Source organism: Henckelia pumila, chromosome 3 (assembly GCF_033568475.1).
Source record: "Henckelia pumila isolate YLH828 chromosome 3, ASM3356847v2, whole genome shotgun sequence".
In the NCBI taxonomy this organism is placed as follows: domain Eukaryota; kingdom Viridiplantae; phylum Streptophyta; class Magnoliopsida; order Lamiales; family Gesneriaceae; genus Henckelia; species Henckelia pumila.
Window position 1 is genome coordinate 111557019 of NC_133122.1, and position 21626 is coordinate 111578644.

At 39.6% G+C, this 21626-nt stretch overlaps 1 long non-coding RNA gene across 1 annotated transcript in view; it reads left to right on the forward strand.

The window, feature by feature from the left end:
* The window catches only part of LOC140886182 (uncharacterized), a 43649-nt gene extending 22352 nt beyond the window's left edge, over positions 1-21297 (forward strand). Inside the window, exon 4 of the long non-coding RNA XR_012151460.1 lies at positions 20804-21297. This is a non-coding gene — a long non-coding RNA (uncharacterized lncRNA). The remainder of the gene's footprint in view (positions 1-20803) is intronic.
* The last annotated feature ends 329 nt before the right edge of the window (positions 21298-21626 follow it).

Below are 21626 nucleotides of genomic sequence, written 5' to 3' on the forward strand. Positions count from 1 at the left end.
TTCCTACAAAAAATTGAAGGCCCCAAAGATGAAAACTCCACAAATCTGCAATTTAAGAGTGAGAACGTCAAGAATTAATGGAGAAAGTGGAATAGAAAAATTTGGGGATTTAGGGTTTAAGAGAAAAAAGTAGAAGAGAAGGAGAAAAGGAATGAAAGAAAAGAGGGGGAAGGGCCCGTTTTTCTTTAATCTGCGCTCCTCGCGCGCGCGCGAGTCTATAATTGCGGACACTGGATGGTCATTCTGCGCGCGCGCGAGCAAGAGGCTCGCGCGCGCGCGATTGATCCTCAAAGTTTCTGGAGCGCACGCCTGCGCACGAGCGAGCAAGGGGCTCGCGCGCGCGCAGTGAAACTGAGCAGAAATTCTACCTGCAATACGAGAAAAATGAGAAATAAAAAATACAATAAAATAAAATAAAAAAAAAATATAATATAATAAAAATAATACTGGGTTGCCTCCCAGCCAGCGCGAAATTTATAGTCTATAGCCCGACTCTACCTCCCTTTTTAATTTGCCGGGTCTTGCAAGTCGACGGCGGTTTGTGTCTGATCCACAATACCACCTCGATAAATTTTTATCCTATGCCCGTTAACTCTGAATGCTCCTGTAGCCGGACTAAAAATTTCTACCGTACCATACGACATCACTTGTTTGATAGTGTACGGTCCTGTCCATCTCGAACGAAGCTTCCCTGGCATGAGCTTCAAGCGTGAGTTATATAGTAAAACCTCTTGGCCTACCTCGAATTCACTGTTGGAAAACTGGCAAGTTCCCAGACCAATTACGATTGATACCCGGTGCAGCGGAAGTTTAAAAATTTTCTCATGGAACGATTCCATGGTGTGGGTATCAACCATACAACGATTGAATTATTGTGTGTGTAAAATTTAAATAACAATTAAATAAATTTTACCTCAAATCTCGCAACGAGATTAATGGACACCAACAGAACAATTCTGCTCTTGTTGTCTCTCCCTGGAACCGATGAACGCCTTCAATCAGGTCCACGAACAGAGGTTTAATCCCTCTGATAGATTGCACTAGAAAATCTATCAGAAGTTTTCTGCGAAGAGAATACACGAATTTGATTCGTTATTCCTTACTGTGATTCAAAATCACAGACCGGAATTTCTCTGTGACAGAGCAAGGGGGCGGCCGAAATATTATTTGAGAGAGCTAGGGTTTTTCGATTTTTGCTCTCAAAAATTATGACCTGTTGTCTGTAATTTCTGTACTGAAATAACTTATTTATAATGCAGGCCACTAACACCTTAGGGCCCATTAGTCATAAGCTGGGGCCCGACAAGCAAAGCCCGCTCGTTCAGAAATTAATATAAAATTCATCGTGACTCCGATTGATGAAACGATTTCACCAATGTGCACAGAAACCATTTCTGCACGTTTTAAAGTCAAAATAAATTTTCCTGAATCCGAATTCAGTGGTTTCCAAAAATGTCCATCCCTATGTCATTTTAGGAAATCCTACTCCCTTACTCTTATTTAAGAAGTCCAACTCCTTAGTTCATTAAATTTAACTCTTTAAATTTAACTATCTCAACGGGGATTAAAACTCCATTACACTGTGTGACCCTCAATGGTTCAGGGATACAGCTAGCCGTGGGCTCACAACTCCTTGTGACTCGGAACAACACTTTCCGACTTGCCCAACGAATCATGGTAAAGCGCCTAGCAACATCGCCCCATGATTCCCTAGGTATCACTGATAGTGCCTACAAGAACCAGTAGATTTTGGTTAACGTACAGTACGGTCCCTTCATCCAAATATCCCGATCGAATCAACAACCATTGGTATATCGAGAGTCGCTCAAGATTCGATAACTATGCAATGCATCTTGAAGATCAAATTAGTGACATCGCATGTGCTACTAAGAAACCATTTCTTAAATCACATCAAGTACTCTGGCCAGAGATTTGTCACACTAATATCTCCTCAGATCGCATAGGATATCCACACTCGCAAATATGTGGTGAATCCTTGACAACAATGCATTGACTCCTATATGTGTCGTAACTGTACCCAATCTCGACACCTGATGACCCCCTCAGAGTCGGTAAACGAGTCAAAGCACAGTACTAGCATATAGAGTCTCCATGATGTTTCAAGTCGTAAGGACTAATGGTGTACAACCAAAACCGCGGACTTTATCCACTCGATAAGTGATAACCACTTGGAAAGTCCGGATAGGGTAGTTCGACTATTCATCCTATGAATATCCATTTGCATGCTTCGAACATCTCCATGTTCCCTACCAATGAAACGTGGTACTCCGCATCGCAAATGCTAGTCTCAAACTCGAGCGATCCTTATCCTTATTATCGGACGGCTCAATCGACTAGGAACGGTTTTTAGAATATACAGTGACTATAAGATGTATTTCATGATAGACATCTCCATGTTCTACCACATCTTACATACACTATAGTATATTCAAGGTCTTTATCAAAACAACAATAGTATATCACAATATAACAATATGAAGTAATATAAAGTCATTGCCATAAAAGTGTAAATAATATTAAACAAAAGATTGTTTATACAAAGAGTCAACAAAGCCCATAGCCACACAGTTGGCTCACTGGGCACCCACTCTTACAATCTCCCACTTGCCCTATAGCCAACTAGTCATACTACGTAGACCCATTGCTTCGCGATGTTTGTCAAACAATGGTCCTGGCAAAGGCTTAGTAAGTGGATCAGCGATATTGTCTGCAGAGGCCACTCGTTCGACACTGATGTCTCCTCTTTCCACAATCTCCCGGATTATGTGGTATTTCCTCAGTACGTGTTTGGATCTTTGATGAGACCTTGGTTCCTTTGCTTGAGCAACGGCACCCGTGTTGTCGCAGTACACCGGGACTGGACCAACATATTCAGGAATGACGCCCAACTCTTGGACGAAATTCCTCATCCAAACGGCCTCTTTAGCAGCAGCTGATGCTGCAATGTATTCAGCCTCAGTGGTGGAATCCGCTGTGGTGTCCTGCTTGGAACTCTTCCAAGAGACAGCACCACCATTGAGCATGAACACAAATTCAGAGGTTGACTTCGAGTCATCCACATCACCTTGGAAGCTAGAGTCGGTATAGCCTTCCAGTTTGAGTTCTCGTCCTCCATAAACCATGAACATATTCTTAGTCCTTCGCAAGTACTTAAGAATGTCCTTCACGGCTTTCCAATGCATCTGACCTGGATTAGACTGATATCTGCTCGTGACACTCAGAGCAAATGCTACATCCGGTCTGGTAGATATCATCCCATACATGATACTACCTATAGCTGACGCATATGGTACATGTGTCATATTCTCTATCTCTGCATCAGTCTTGGGACACATAGACTTGGATAGAGAAACTCCATGACACATGGGTAGATGTCCTCTCTTGGACCCATCCATTGAAAACCGTTTCAATATGGTATCGATGTAGGTTGCTTGAGTGAGTCCTATCATTCTCTTAGATCTATCCCTATAGATCTGTATCCCAAGAATGTAGGATGCCTCACCCAAATCCTTCATCGAAAATCTACCTGATAACCATATCTTTGTTGACTGCAACATCCCTACATCATTCCCAATGAGTAGGATGTCATCAACATAAAGTACTAAGAATGTCACCGCATCCTTAACTACTTTCTTGTACACGCAAGGTTCCTCCGGGTTCTTGATGAAACCAAAATCTTTTATTGTTTCATCAAATTTCTGGTTCCAACTTCTTGATGCTTGTTTTAGACCATAAATTGATCTCTGAAGCTTGCATACCTTATGCTCGCTTCCCATGGATGTGAACCCCTCAGGCTGCTTCATATAGATTTCTTCCTTAATGTCTCCATTAAGAAAAGCAGTCTTCACATCCATCTGCCATATCTCATAGTCATACCATGCAGCTATGGCAATTAGGATTCTTATGGACTTGAACATTGCGACTGGTGAAAAGGTTTCATCATAGTCAACTCCTTGCCTTTGAGTATAACCTTTCGCCACCAATCGCGCCTTGTAAGTCAATATCTTACCATCAGGCCCAAGCTTTCTTTTGTAGATCCATTTACACCCTATTGGAACAATTCCATCGGGAGGATCCACTAAAGACCACACTTGGTTAGTATGCATCGAATCCAATTCTGATTGCATAGCTTCAAGCCATAAATTCGAATCCGCATCAGAAATTGCTTCCTTGAAGCTTCTTGGATCACATCCAATGTCGGGTTCATCTTGACCCTCTTCAAGAAGAAGACCATATCGAACTGGAGGTCTAGAAGTCCTCTCGGATCTTCTAGGTGCAGGCGTGTCCAGCAATGGTTCCTGAGGTGTGGGATCGTTATTTTGTATTTCGGGTTCTTCTCGAACTTCTTCGAGTTCCATCATCTCGCCTTTCTTATCCAATAAGAACTCCTTCTCCAAGAAGGTGGCATTCCGTGAAACAAACACCTTTGTTTCAGCAGGATAATAGAAATAATATCCGATTGAATTCTTCGGATACCCTACAAAATAACACAAGCTGGATCGACTATCCAACTTATCTCCCACTGTCCGCTTCACGTAAGCAGGACATCCCCAAATCCTCAAGTATGAATACTTAGGAGCTTTGCCATTCCATAACTCGTATGGTGTTTTGTCCACTGCTTTAGTGTGGACGTTATTCAACAACAATACCGCCGTTTCAAGCGCATAGCCCCAAAACGAAGGTGGAAGCTCAGTGAAGCTCATCATGGATCGAACCATGTCCAACAAAGTTCGATTACGACGCTCCGATACACCATTAAGCTGTGGTGTCATAGGAGGAGTCCACTGAGAGAGAATCCCATTCTCTTTTAGATAGTCCAAAAACTCGGTACTCAAGTATTCTCCACCTCGATCCGATCGAAGTGCTTTAATACTTTTACCTAGCTTGTTTTCTACTTCAGCCTTGAATTCTTTGAACTTTTCAAATGCTTCAGACTTATATTTCATTAAATATAAATACCCATACCTAGAATAATCATCAGTAAAGGTAATGAAGTAGGCGTGGCCATGTTGAGTCCCTACTCTAAATGGACCACAAACATCTGTATGGATCAAATCCAACAGATTTTGACTACGTTCAGGCTTCCCCTTAAAAGGAGATTTAGTCATTTTCCCTTTTAGGCAGGATTCACAAGTAGGTAGAGAGTTAATATCAGACATATCAAACATGCCCTCTCCCACTAGCTTGTTCATCCTTGAGGAAATATGACCTAGTCTAGCGTGCCAAAGGTTTGCCGGGTTTTGACTATCGATTTTCCTTTTGTTTGTTGTCGCCGGTTTGTCAATACAATTTACTGGAACGTCTTTTAGTTTTAAATTGTATAGATCGTTTTCAAGTTGTCCATTTCCAATTAAACATTCATTCTTGTAAATATTGCAAATCCCATTCACAAAATTACAAGAATAACCATCTCTATCAAGCATAGAAATAGAAATAATGTTTTTAATTAAATCTGGCACAAATAAAACATCTCTCAACAATAATTTAAAACCATTCTGCAAAATCAAACAAACATCTCCAATGGCCGTAGCTTCAACTCTGGAACCATTCCCGAGCCTCAGCTGGGTCTCACCCATTCTAAGCCTGCGACTTCTTGTCATCACCTGCAAATCATTGCAAATGTGAGATCCACATCCGGTATCCAATACCCAAGAAGTTGTATTAAGTGACATGTTTATTTCGATATAGAACATACCCTTTGCAGTTCCCAACTGCTCAAGATACTCCTTGCAGTTGCGCTTCCAATGACCCGGCTTCTTGCAGTAATGGCAAACATCCTTGGATTTTCCATCGTTTGAAGCCTTTGTCTTTTGCTTCTTCTCGGGTTCCACTTTCTTGGGTGGGGCAGAACGTTTCTTGCCCTTCATACTTGGCCCCTTCTTAGCAGAAGATGAGGAGCCCACCAAGAAAGCTGGCTTATCCTTCTTAAGTGTGGATTCATATGTAACGAGCATATTGACCATCTCTTCAAGGGTGGCCTCTATCTTGTTCATATTAAAATTTATCACGAATCCATCAAATGAAGAAGGAAGAGATAGAAGCAGCAAGTCCATATTGAGTTCATGCTCCAACACCAAATCAAGGGTCGCTAACTTCTGTATGAGCCAAATCACTCGTACCCCATGATCACGGACCGAAGTCCCTTCACGCATGCGGCACGTCATCAACTCCTTAACAGTAGAGAACCTTTCAGCCCTCGACTGAGCCCCAAAAAGTTCCTTGAGTTGCGTGTGAATGTCAGCAGCATTCACCGTGTCCTCAAATCGCCTCTGGAGTTCATCAGACATCGAGGCTTGCATATAGCATTTGGTCTTGATGTCATGGTCACACCATGCATCAAGTTTGGCCAATTCCTCCGGACTTATGTCAGCTGGTGCTTCCTTCGGAGGTGCTTTCTCTAACACGTAGAGCATTTTCTCCGAAGTTAAGACAATCTTCAACTTCCGGAACCATTCCGTATAGTTGGCGCCAGTCAGCTTGTTTTGTTCGAGGATCGAGAATAAAGGATTTCGCGAATTCATTGTATGAAATACTGAAAAGGAAAAACAGACATATATCAATGATTGTTTAACAATTTACTAAGACATAAAATAGGCGAATTTAATTTTATGAATCTCACTCCCACTATTTTAACGATTTCACCACCCTCTAGTGAAAACGGGAAACTTTTTCCTTAGTGAGAACATGGAGTCCAATTGACAAACTTATGGTCCCGAATAATATCAGCCAACCATAATTCTCAAAAGGTAGAGCCCAATTGCTTCCAAAGCAACCCCCATGTATTTACCTCATGTCCAATAAGGGCCCAATAATATGACGCCGTTTAAAGTGACATGTCAAGATGACCCATCAATATTAAGTTGTGATGGACGGTCGCCATGTGGATCCCCCAATAATATAAGCCGATCCCATGGGAGTTCCACCCAACTTACAACATTTGTCGATCCAATGTACAGCTTTCCGACGGACGGCCCCCCCAATAATATGAGCCGGACCGTATCCGCGGGTAGCATCACATACATTGACCGTTGATGGAAGGTAGGAACATTTAAACAATATTTAAATTTCCTTTATTTATCTTGATATAAATTTTAAATCATATTTAAAATGAGGGATTTTATTTATAAAAATATTTGTCTCATCATATTTAATTTATTGCATGCATTGCCGGATTCACGCAATTTATGTCTAAACATGCATACAATCATAATATCACATATTATATAGGATGATCGATTCCATTTCTAATTGACCCGTGGTTGCCAATCACGGGTCTTAGTCCAATCCTAGGTAATATGCAGTATGCAAATGCAATCCTATTACATATGCTTCCAATTTACATTTCTTCAGTCTTCATTGTCTGCTGGGCCCACCATCTTCAAATCTTGATCTCCCACTAAATCTAATGTATTTACAATAAATAACAATGACAAGTAGGGGATACATTTTTAGGGGGTGGGAACGGGCTATAAACCAAGCCCACTTTTATTACATATGACATTCATATCGGGCCATAAACCAGGCCCATTAATAAAACCAACAACAATAAAGACAAAATGTAAATTCCTAACATACACCTACAAAATTGGTCATGGCAATCGATCATCCTTATCCAATAACATTTAATTCAAAATTAATTTATTGGATAACATGCTGTGGCAATTCATATTTAAACAAGATAAAATCATATTTTATATATAAAATCACATTTCACATATAAAATCATATTTTATCTCCATATCAAATAAAATCATATTTTATCTATAAAATCCAATTTTACAAATAAAATCATATTTTACTCAATATATCATAAGATCATATCTTATCATCAATTGTACCAAAATAATTGATTTCAAAATTCAATTTACGGATAAAATATTAAAATTTTCCAAAAATTCAAATTTATCCAAAATCAATTTTAAAATTTACGGCCTCGAACAATTCGATCCGATATCTCGTGAACCAATCAAAAACAATTTTTGACCGGACCAAAAATAAAATTTTAACATATTAAAATTAATTTTTAATAAAATATTAATTTTTTCCCGCGGGCCACCCGGGACACTCCCGGGTTGGCCCGCACCCGGGCGCGGGCCGGGGCAGCCCGGCTGCCCCCTTAGGGCAGCAACGCTTGCTGCCCTGGCGGCGCCTGGCGCCGCCGCTGGGCGGCGCCGAGCGCCGCCCCTGGGCGGCGCTGTGCGCCGCCCTGGGCGGCGCCGAGCGCTGCCCTGCGCAGCGCCCAGCGCTGCGCTGGGCAGCGCACAGCGCTGCCCTGGGCAGCGCCGTGCGCCGTCCTGGGCGGCGCCGTGCGCCCCCTTTGGGCGGCGCCGTGCGCCGCCCCTGGGGGCAGCGACCATCGCTGCCCCCTTCCGGGCAGCGATCCAATCGCTGCCCGGGTTTCGCCCCCGGAAAAATTTTTTTTTTTTTTTTTATTAAAAATATTTATTTTGTTTCAAAAACCGAGACTCAAAAATTTTGTACAATTGATTAATTCAATCGATTGATCTGAGCAACCTGGCTCTGATACCACTGTTGGAAAACTGGCAAGTTCCCAGACCAATTACGATTGATACCCGGTGCAGCGGAAGTTTAAAAATTTTCTCATGGAACGATTCCATGGTGTGGGTATCAACCATACAACGATTGAATTATTGTGTGTGTAAAATTTAAATAACAATTAAATAAATTTTACCTCAAATCTCGCAACGAGATTAATGGACACCAACAGAACAATTCTGCTCTTGTTGTCTCTCCCTGGAACCGATGAACGCCTTCAATCAGGTCCACGAACAGAGGTTTAATCCCTCTGATAGATTGCACTAGAAAATCTATCAGAAGTTTTCTGCGAAGAGAATACACGAATTTGATTCGTTATTTCTTACTGTGATTCAAAATCACAGACCGGAATTTCTCTGTGACAGAGCAAGGGGGCGGCCGAAATATTATTTGAGAGAGCTAGGGTTTTTCGATTTTTGCTCTCAAAAATTATGACCTGTTGTCTGTAATTTCTGTACTGAAATAACTTATTTATAATGCAGGCCACTAACACCTTAGGGCCCATTAGTCATAAGCTGGGGCCCGACAAGCAAAGCCCGCTCGTTCAGAAATTAATATAAAATTCATCGTGACTCCGATTGATGAAACGATTTCACCAATGTGCACAGAAACCATTTCTGCACGTTTTAAAGTCAAAATAAATTTTCCTGAATCCGAATTCAGTGGTTTCCAAAAATGTCCATCCCTATGTCATTTTAGGAAATCCTACTCCCTTACTCTTATTTAAGAAGTCCAACTCCTTAGTTCATTAAATTTAACTCTTTAAATTTAACTATCTCAACGGGGATTAAAACTCCATTACACTGTGTGACCCTCAATGGTTCAGGGATACAGCTAGCCGTGGGCTCACAACTCCTTGTGACTCGGAACAACACTTTCCGACTTGCCCAACGAATCATGGTAAAGCGCCTAGCAACATCGCCCCATGATTCCCTAGGTATCACTGATAGTGCCTACAAGAACCAGTAGATTTTGGTTAACGTACAGTACGGTCCCTTCATCCAAATATCCCGATCGAATCAACAACCATTGGTATATCGAGAGTCGCTCAAGATTCGATAACTATGCAATGCATCTTGAAGATCAAATTAGTGACATCGCATGTGCTACTAAGAAACCATTTCTTAAATCACATCAAGTACTCTGGCCAGAGATTTGTCACACTAATATCTCCTCAGATCGCATAGGATATCCACACTCGCAAGTATGTGGTGAATCCTTGACAACAATGCATTGACTCCTATATGTGTCGTAACTGTACCCAATCTCGACACCTGATGACCCCCTCAGAGTCGGTAAACGAGTCAAAGCACAGTACTAGCATATAGAGTCTCCATGATGTTTCAAGTCGTAAGGACTAATGGTGTACAACCAAAACCGCGGACTTTATCCACTCGATAAGTGATAACCACTTGGAAAGTCCGGATAGGGTAGTTCGACTATTCATCCTATGAATATCCATTTGCATGCTTCGAACATCTCCATGTTCCCTACCAATGAAACGTGGTACTCCGCATCGCAAATGCTAGTCTCAAACTCGAGCGATCCTTATCCTTATTATCGGACGGCTCAATCGACTAGGAACGGTTTTTAGAATATACAGTGACTATAAGATGTATTTCATGATAGACATCTCCATGTTCTACCACATCTTACATACACTATAGTATATTCAAGGTCTTTATCAAAACAACAATAGTATATCACAATATAACAATATGAAGTAATATAAAGTCATTGCCATAAAAGTGTAAATAATATTAAACAAAAGATTGTTTATACAAAGAGTCAACAAAGCCCATAGCCACACAGTTGGCTCACTGGGCACCCACTCTTACATTCACGCGAAACAATACGCTGATCATGCACTTCTTGGTCTTTTCTTTATAGATCCTGGCATTTTCATAGGCCTTCAACCTAAGCTCGTCAAGTTCATTCAATTGCAGTAATCGTTCTTCACCTGTAGCCTGCACATCAAAATTCAGAAATTTAGTAGCCCATAGTGCTTTATGCTCAAGTTCTACAGGAAGATGACATGCTTTACCATATGACAACCTAAATGGAGAAGTTCCTATAGGTGTTTTAAAAGCAGTTCGATAGGCCCATAACGCATCATCTAATTTATTTGACCATTCTTTCCTGTTTGCATTCACAGTTTTCTCCAAAATTCTTTTCAACTCCCTATTCGAAATTTCAACTTGCCCACTAGTTTGGGGGTGATAAGGTGTTGCCACCTTGTGAGTAACCCCATATTTTGTCAAAAGATTCTCAAATTGTTGGTTACAAAAGTGGGTTCCTCCATCACTGATTATGGCTCTGGGGGTACCATATCTAGAAAATATGAATTTTTTCAAAAATTTTATAACCACCCTAGAGTCATTCGTTCTACAAGCCAGTACTTCAACCCACTTAGACACATAATCGACCGCAACCAAAATATACTTGTTCCCCTCGGACGCAGGAAATGGTCCCATGAAATCGATACCCCACACATCAAAAACTTCACAGACAAGAATATTATTGAGGGACATCTCATGTCTCTTAGAAATATTACCCACCTTCTGACACGCATCACAAGCAATCACATAGGCAAAAACATCCTTAAATAATGAAGGCCAATAAAACCCCGACTAAAGTACTTTGGCGGCGGTGCGACTTGCACCGAAGTGACCTCCAGTCAGACCTGTGTGACAGTGTGAAAGTATAGATCTTACCTCTTCTGCTGGAATACACCTACGAATGATACCATCTGCACAAATCTTAAACAAAAATGGATCTTCCCACAAAAAATATTTCAACTCAGAGAAGAATTTCTTCTTCTGTTGATAAGTTAAATGCGCGGGAAGAAACTTACTTGACAGATAGTTAACGATGTCTGCATATCATGGTAGGTTGGATACCTCAAACAACTGCTCATCTGGAAAATCATCGTGGATCACCTGTGTTTCAACGCCTTGATTTTCCAAACGAGAAAGGTGGTCCGCAACTTGATTTTCAGCTCCTTTCCTGTCAACAATTTTTAAATCAAATTCTTGTAACAATAAAACCCAACGAATTAACCTGGGTTTTGCATCCTTTTTGCTCATCAAATACTTCAAGACCGAGTGATCCGTGTGAACTATGACTTTGCTCCCCACCAAATAAGATCTGAACTTATCCAACGCGAACACGACCGCGAGAAGCTCTTTTTCAGTAGTCGCGTAATTCAGTTGGGCAGCTGACAGGGTGATACTGGCGTAGTAAATCACATGAAGTGCCTTGTCCCTTTTTTGTCCAAGCACGGCTCCCAACGCGGTGTCACTGGCGTCACACATCAACTCAAACGGCAGATTCCAATCAGGAGCTACTATCACCGGAGCAGTTGTTAATTTCTCCTTCAAGATTTTAAAAGCCTGCAAGCACTCCGCAGAAATATGGAAAGGCACCTCTTTGATAAACAGATTAGTCAGGGGTTTAGCAATAGAAGAAAAATCTTTAATAAATCTCCTATAGAAACCCGCATGCCCAAGAAAACTCCTAATGCCCTTCAAATTTGTGGGAGGTGGAAGTTTTTCAATTACTTCAAGTTTTGCTTTGTCTACTTCCACACCTAACTCAGATACCTTGTGGCCTAAAACAATGCCCTCTTTCACCATGAAGTGGCATTTTTCCCAATTCAATACCAAATTGCTCTCCTCACATCTCTGCAACACTTTTTTCAAATTAAACAAACATGCATCAAAAGATGATCCTACCACAGAGAAATCATCCATAAACACTTCTATGAACTTTTCAACAATATCATGAAAAAATAGCCATCATACATCGCTGAAAAGTGGCAGGGGCATTACACAACCCAAATGGCATCCGTTTATATGCAAAAGTACCATACGGACAAGTAAAAGTGGTTTTGTGCTGGTCCTCAGGTGCTATAAGAATTTGCATATATCCAGAATAACCATCCAAAAAACAATAAAACGCATGCCCTGCAAGTCGCTCAACCATCTGATCAATAAAGGGAAGGGGAAAGTGATCCTTACGGGTGGCATCATTCAATTTCCTATAGTCTATGCAAACCCGCCACCCCGTAACAGTTCTCGTAGGAATTAATTCATTGTTGGAATTTTTAATTACAGTCATTCCCCCCTTTTTAGGCACTACTTGAGTTGGACTTACCCATTCACTATCAGATATAGGGTAGATAATACCTGCATCAAGGAGCTTGATTACCTCCTTCTTCACTACCTCTTGCATGACTGGGTTAAGTCGCCTCTGTGGTTGAGCCGATGTCTTATACTCCGCCTCCATCAATATTTTGTGCATGCACATGGTTGGACTAATCCCCTTGAGATCGGCCAACTCCAACCTATGGATCTTATGTGTTCTCGAATCACACGCAACAGCTTTTCCTCCTCGCAACCTGTCAAAATAAGATGAACAAATTATTGGCAGTTTATCGTTCTTTGATAAATACAAATATTTCAAATGAGATGGAAGTGGTTTAAGTTCAAGAGTAGGGGGCTCCTCGGTGGATGACTTCAACGGTTTTGGAGTATGGTCGAGCTCCCCCATCTTGGTATTGATGAGTCTGTCCAAGGGTAGACTTTCATCCAAATATCGTGCTACTTCTTGAACTGCCTCACTAACATGCTCTTCATCAGTAGCACCTGTCACACAAATTTCTAATGGATCTACCGACAACTGTTTCTGCAGAGAACACTCAACCAAATCATCAGTAACATCAATTCTGAAACAATCAGAATTGTTTGCAGGATATCGAATGCCATGAAAAACATTAAAAATTACTTTCTCATCATTCATACGTAATATCAACTCCCCCTTGTGTACATCAATCACTGCCTTTCCAGTGGCTAAAAATGGTCTACCCAAAATAAGAGGTATCTCACGATCTTCTTCCATATCAAGCACGACAAAATCCACTGGAAAAATAAACTTATCAACCTTTACTAATACATCCTCTACAATCCCCCTTGGATATTTTATAGATCTATCAGCCAATTGTAGGGAGATATTAGTTGGCTTAACTTCCCCAATTCCTAGCTTTTCAAAACATGAATAAGGCATAAGATTAATACTTGCACCTAGATCACATAAAGCCTTATTAAAAAATGATTTTCCAATAGTGCATGGAATTGAAAAGCTACCGGGATCCTTAAGTTTCGGAGGGAGTTTATTTTGTAAAATGGCAGAACACTCCTCCGACAACTTCACAGTTTCAAAATCCACCAGTTTTCTTTTGTTAAACAAAATCTCTTTTAAAAATTTTGCATAACTAGGCATTTGAGCTAAAGCGTCTGCAAATGGAATATTAATATGGAGCTTTTTGAAAATCTCAAGGAACTTTGCAAATTGATTATCCCAATTGCAGTTGCTTTTCTCTCTGGGGAAATGGGAGTTTACTCAAGTCAATATTATCATTACTAACTGAGTGCGAGGACTTACCTTTCTTGCTCGTAGGCGTCGAGTCTGACTGCTTTGGTTCTTCCTCCAACTCCTTTTCTTGGACTAGGTCACTTGCTTCCTTGTCTTCAGGATTCTTTGCTTCAGTGTCTGCTTGCGATCTAGTTACTGCCAGAATAGCATTAACATCCTTTGGATTCCTCTCAGTATTGCTAGGCAAAGATCCTGCTGGTCTAGTTGACAGCTGTGTAGCTATCTGGCTCATCTGTGTCTCTAATCTCTGTAACATTGCCTCCTGATTCTGTAGACGGGTCTCAGTACCAGCTACATATTTCATCATAATTTCTTCGAAGGAGAGCTTCTTTTCTACTGGCTTTGATGTATTAGCTGTAGGATCTGCAGTTTTCCATGAGAGGTTTGGATGGTTCTTCCAGCCAGGATTGTAAGTATTGCTGTATGGATTGTACTGCTGTCTCCCTTGGTTTCCCATGAAGTTTGCTGCATCAACTTCAAATACTTGTTGTTTGTCAGGCTGTTGGACTTGCACTTGGTTGGCTGGAGATGTCTGCATAACTGCCATCTGATAAGTAAGTGCATCAATCTTCGCATTAAGTGATGTTAGTGCATCGACCTCTAAAACTCCAGCTTTTCTCTCCTTTTTAGCATCTGGCCATCCAATGTTGCTTTCAGCCATATTTCCAATAATTTCCCATGCTTCTGCCGGTGTCTTCCTGAATAAGCTTTCGTTAGCAGCAACATCCAACATGGATCGGACAGATTGATCAGCCCCATTGCAAAAGTCTGAGTCTGTTGGCTCTGAGTGAGATTATGTTGAGGGCACATCCTCAACATCTTTTTGAATCGAGTCCAAGCAGCATTTAAAGATTCAGCTTCCTTCTGCCTGAATGAGATGATATCAGAGAACAGTTTCGCCATTTTTGTGGGAGGAAAATATTTATTCAGAAAGGTCTGAACAAGTTGATTCCATGTAGTAATAGACCCAGCAGGCAGATCATCTAGCCATTCAGCAGCTTCTCCTTGTAGAGAGAATGGGAATAACCGCAGTCATACTGCATCAGATGTTACCCCATTCACTTTGAACGTGTCGCAGATCGACAGAAAATGCTCCAGATGAGCGTAGGGGTCTTCTACAGATGAGCCCCCGAATCTAGCTTGCAATTGAATCAGCTGAATAGTAGAGGGCTTCAGCTCGAAATTGTTTGCCTCAACAGCGGGGCGAACTATACTAGATCCATAACCTTCAGTTGGCGGACGGATGATATCCCATACAGTGCGATTATCTGCCATCTCTACTTCAGATTCAGATTCTGACTCTACTTCTAGATTGATAGATTTCTTGGCTTTTCGGATCCTGCTAAGCGTGCGCTCGATTTCCAAATCAAGTGGTAGTAGTACCCTCGATCGAGTGTTACGCATGCACAACAAAGGGTACCTGAGAATCGCCAAAAAATTATAATCAGAAATTCAGAAGATAAGTAATGTCTAATCTCAAGCGAAATAAAAATTTTGATATCAAAGACAGTCCCTGGCAACGGCGCCAAAAACTTAACCGCTATTTCGGTATGAATAAAATTCTACTGGCAAGCGAACCAGGTCAAATTATAATAAAGTGGACAACGGTCCATATGTCGAACCCACAGGGACTGTAAAAATATGATTACCAAAATATATTTATTTCTACTTAATCTAGGCTAATTAAAAAGAGCGATTTCAGGTTTTTAAACTAATAACTAAAATTGCAATAAAACTCAAATTAATTAAAATAAAGCTGGAATATTTTGGATTACTTAAAATTTGGGAAAAACTTCGATCAAGGACACACGTAGGTACCAGACAATTCACACAACAAACAATCTATCTAAGATATCAGACTTAATCATAATTTACGGGAATTTTCCTAAATTGTTCGAAGACTATTTCTAGAACAATCAAACCTATTCAAATTTGACGGATTAATATTTCATAATTCTAATCAAATCCAAATGCATAAACACTGTGAAAATTCAGTAAACACCTAAACCGCATAATGAAACCGAATTCTATTTCTAGTCAGTTTTACACTATGTTGAAAACCAAAGTGATCGAATTCGAAACCTCCTCTGTACAAATTGGAATCGATTAACAAGCAAACAAATAACTGGCCAAGAAATTTGTAAGGCAAAGATAAATCTGATAATCAATAAACTCAATTAAGTCTGAAAATCTCAAATAAATAAATCAAGTTTTTACATAAACTGTCTGGCCCAAACACGTGGCCTTGATCGAAATAAAGAAACTACTCACTAATAAACATAATTCAATAATCCAAATTAAAAACATAAAATAAAAATACTAGAATAGCAGAAAATCTGAAGAACTCGCTCCTAGCCGCCGCCTGTGCTCCCCAAAAGATCCAAAAGTCCGGAAAAAGAGCATAAAAATTCTTTTTATAGGGCCGCGCCAATTGGAATCCAATTCAAACTAAAAATCTCGAAATTTAGGTCATGCGGACACGCGCGCGCGCCCCTAGGACGTCTCGCGCGCGCGTAGTGTTAAAAAACAGCGAATTCTCAATCAACTCGCGCGCGCGTGCGAAGGAGCTCGCGCGCGCGCGGCTTCCCTGTAAGCTCTCTGGTCATCCCTTTTGCGCACGCGCGAGAAAGAGGATCGCGCGCGCGTGGCTTTAACGCACAGAAATCCCAAATTTTGATTAATTTCCTACAAAATTCAACCAGGTGAGTCTATTGCAAACACATAACATAAAACACTAATAAAACTAACGAAAAATAACTTAAATGCATGCAAACTAAACACAAAATGCTATAAAATAATGCATACTAAATACACTTATCATATACCTCATGCATATTCTCAAAACTTTACCATTTCATTCTTAAATGAACGTTTACACATAACATCTAATGTAAATCATGCAATTTGAGCATACAATTATTCATGAACATAAACCATGAACATAACATAAAAACTTATCACTTTGGGGTGATGAATTATGTGAAATTGTGGCAACCTTCATAATGGGCACATTCATCTTTTTTTCCTGTTGATCAACAAGCATATGACACTAAGCCTCATAACATTCGTTCATTCCTTTTCGGAGGCTTCTCCAGAGCTCATCCCGGAGGACCTAACCCGTACATTGAGCCGTATTTGGGAGGGCTACTCCGGAGCCCAAACCGGAGCACCGTTCCCGTATTGCCACCACAAAAACACATAAGACATCAAAATATTTTCATGCATCAACATATTATATCTTCATAATTCAACATAGCATTATTCATTCATGCTTCATCATTTTCATTTCATCAACATATCATTTCATCCATCCTGAAGCATCATTGAAACATCATAATTTCCATCTTAACTTTTGTTTCATGAACATAAAACTTTACTCGATAACTTCGTGCATGTAATAAATGATAAAAATCATACTTTCATATTGAACATAGGTTTCATGGAAGAAACTTAGACATTTACATGCATCACATAGCGTAATCAATCCACGTAAGTCGTTCTTGTCGTTCTTGACTTAAAACTTTAAACTTTTTGCATAGAAACTCTTAAATATATTTTAGAAGCCTTAAAAGATCATAACCATGAATTTAGGACCCTAAAATAAAATATTAAAATCATAAATTTCGAATGAAAGGGGCGCCAGCTCAACTTCTAGGCGCGGGCGCGCCTGACCTGCGCAACTAGTTCATTTTGCTCGCTCCAAAACTCTATTCCTAAATCAGAATCTGAAAACGTGGTAAACATGAAAGCTGTAGATCTTGATCTTGGCTTTCGAATGCCGAAAACCTCACCTAAAAAAGATTTTTCAGTAAAAAGTTATACTGATTCCCCCGAGATGTGTTACTGCCGGAAATTCAAAACATTTGACACACTTCGGAGCGATTTTGGCCAATCTTCCAGACTGATTTTGATAAAACTCAAAACACAAAAGTTGTAGATATATAAGTTATTTTCCAAATAGAATTAGCCTCATATCATTTGGATCACTACACTAATTTTTATCCTCAAAATCATAACAAGTATCGGTATTCCGGTGTCACCGGACACAACTTCAACACTTTAACTTCAAACATATACTTCTTTTACCCAAAATCCTAACTTCATAAATCATCAAAACTCATTTTCTTGTAATTGAAAATGGATTAACTAACTTCAAAACACTAAAATATTAAATGATTTTGCTTCAAAACTTTTAAACCGTAAATACTATCAAAATTTCTCAACTTCTTCAAAATCTCAAAAATTCATTTTCTTTCAATTAAACATCAATTTCTCACCTTTAAAACTTTCAATAACATCATAATCTCACCTTTAAAACTTCCAATAACATCATAATCTTCAAAAGAATCATTATTTTCTACACATCTATCAAAAACTTGTCAAGAACGACCACGCTTCACAATTTCAAAACTTCATAACTTGATACTCGTAATTTCATGCTTCTTCAAAATCATAAACCATTAAAACATGCACATAAACATACATTTTCATATTAAAATAATTATAATCTTGAATGGGTTTCAAAACCTTAAAATACTTGTTGAAAAACTTGCCTTAACCGTATATGGAGTTTATCCGGATTCTTGGCAACGAGCTAGCCTTGGCACGAGTGGACTTGGAAGCTTGGATTACCTTGGAAGATGAAGAACCGCAGGAGAAAGACTCCAAAGAAGAAGATGAGGAAAATGATAGAGGAAGGGGGGGAATTACGTGAGGTAGAGAGTAATGGGGTGGGGTAGAGGGTAGATAGATGGAAATGATAGGAATTAATACGACATGTGTGGTGTTGGATACATAAAACGTAGTCAGTTCAACACGCCTAAAATCGGATTATTGAGATATTCTCTTCTCGAGGTTAAAAATAAAATTATGGCAATATTATACTCAAAATACTCGTAAGAATATTTCTTATGATCTCGTGCATAGGTTAGTCTCGTTCCTTCTGTCCAAAATTAATTCAAACGTGAAAACATTTAAATATCTTGTAAGGCATAAATATGTATTAGATATATACCTAAAATCAAATAATTTAAATCATAACTCTACACTTCATAATTAAAGTGCATAAAACAATTAAAATCATTTAACATAACACATGAAATCATTTAATTAAGAATAAGTATTAAATCTTGATTAAATAAAATAAAATAAAATAACTTAAAACTCATTTAAAATTCTTTTAATAAATCATGAATAGATTTATGGATTTTTCGGGTATTACAAGAAGGCTAAGGAATCTAGAGAGAAGAGGTGATTAGTGAGTCTAAATCTGAATCTCGGCCCTCCTATTTATAGACGGAGTTCGAATCGTCCAAACTGGACTTCGGAGCGTCCGAACACAATCGGACCATCCGATCTCGACTTCGGGTCGTCCGAACTCAATAGTACGTCATTTCTTACGTCAGCACAATGAGGTCATCCATGACGACTGTCGGCAGCACGTTCGGAGCGTCCGAACCACTCTTCGGATCGTCCGAACCCTGACTTCGGACCTTCCGAACCCTGACTTCGGAGCCTCCAAACTCGACGACCCTCGAACCATTTTTGAGCGTTCTGAATCCATTTTCGAACTCTGTTAATTCATCTGGGACTCCCTTAATCATGTTTTATTACATCTAAACATGATCGTATTATTAATTACTCATAAATCGTTAATTCTGGATACGGGTTACTACAAATCATGTCTCTTACCTCAAGGAGGATCTACGCCAGCACCGACACGAGTTTCGGGAGTTTCTGCATACATCTGGAATTTTTATGAATTACATGATGGGATTTACGGATGCCTTGAGCCACCAGTTTCCACATGCTGCAAGCTCGGCCCATCCTTTCCCTCTTTATCCACAGTGGCCACCCACTACTGACTTCTCGGATCTTGCTCCTACTGCCGAGGACAATGATGGCGGCGACCACTAACGATCGTCGTTTTAGGTACATGTCCGTGCATCTTTCTTGTCATATCATTAAGGAAATGATTGTACCTTAGTTTGGGGGGTGCTTCAAAAATTTGAGAGTTTAATTTTTGATGTTTTGCTATTTTTGTTTGTTGTAATTTATGATTTATGGTTTTGTTGTTGGTGTGATTGTTTTTAAGTTGTTTTTGTTGAATTTTAAGTGAGTGTCGTATGTCCAAGAAATCAAGAAAGAACTGGAATGATGGCCAATGATGAAAATATTTTTGTTCGGTAACTGAAGTCCATGATTGTCGACCTATCTGAGCAATTTTGATCTAGTGAAACCAAGTAGATGAATAAATTCTTATATACTCTATGATTTATGCTTGAGTTTGAGTTTAAAACATGCAAACATGGATATGATTGAGACATTTTTTTGATCTTTGGGCCTAATTTTCATTGAATTAATTTTATCCCTAGTTGCCCTATTGAGCTTTCACGAAGTTATATGAGTACATTAGGTACATGTTGAGAAATTTTGTTGAGAAATCATCGTTTACTGTTGATGATTGTTGTTTCTGCACTGGTTGAAATTCATGGGATTTAATTGTGAATTGAGATTTTTTTAGAACTAGTTCGGACACCCTTCGAGGCGAGATACAGGTAAAATGTGACTTAGGAATGTTTTAGGAAATTTTTCTGAAAATTGTTTGTGCCTTTCAAGCTACCCACTGTTTTAATTATCCTTAGTACCTTGTTTGAGCCTGATAAGTGTGTTGTGTATATATTATTTTGTGTCATTTTTATATTTATTTCGCATGCATTTATTTTATTTCGTGTGTTTTATTGGTATTTTATTTTATATGCATGTATTCTACTCTCCTGGTTGAATTTTGTAGGATAATGGAGCTTTTAGGAACCAACTGTGATAAAGATTCGCGCGTGCGCCATACAAAGTTCCAGAAACATGAGAATCAAGACGCACGTGTGCGAGCTTCTTCCTTGCGCGCGTGCAAAAGGAAATTCCAGAGACTCGAAGGAAGGCCATGCACGAGCGAGCTCATGTCTCGCGTGCGCACGAGATGTTGATCGAGACACTGTTTTATTGCACTGCACGCGCGCGAGATCCCTTCCAGGCATGCGTGCGTGTTCGGGAGCTTCATGTGTTCGAGAATTTCTAGGTTGAGAAGGATTCTAATTGGCGCGGACTATTTATATAGAAGTTTTATGATCTTTTTGGGGACTTTTTGTCTTCTGATTGTTGCGCACGAAGGCTGAAGGCGGCTGCTCTTGAACACTTATCCAGTTTTTCTTCTATTCTCGTATTTTCTAGTTTATGGTTTTAGACTTTGTTTGATTAATTATGTTTATTATTGAGTAGTAGTTTTTCTTCAATCAAGGCCATGTGATTGGGCCAGAAAATTTATGTAGAAAACTTGATTTGTTTATTTGAGAATTTTCAGACTTTATTTTATTTTATTGATTATCGAATTTATATTTGTCTTGTGAATTTTCTGGCCAGTTATTTGCTTGCATGTTAATTGATTCCAACTCGACAGAGGAGGTTTTGATTTTGATCACTTCGATATTCAACATAGTGTAAAACTGACCAGAAATAGAATTCGGTTTCATTATGCGGTTTGGGTGTAATCTGAATTTTCACAGTTCTTCATGCATTCAAATTTGATTAGAATTACGAAAGATTAATCCGTCAATATTTGA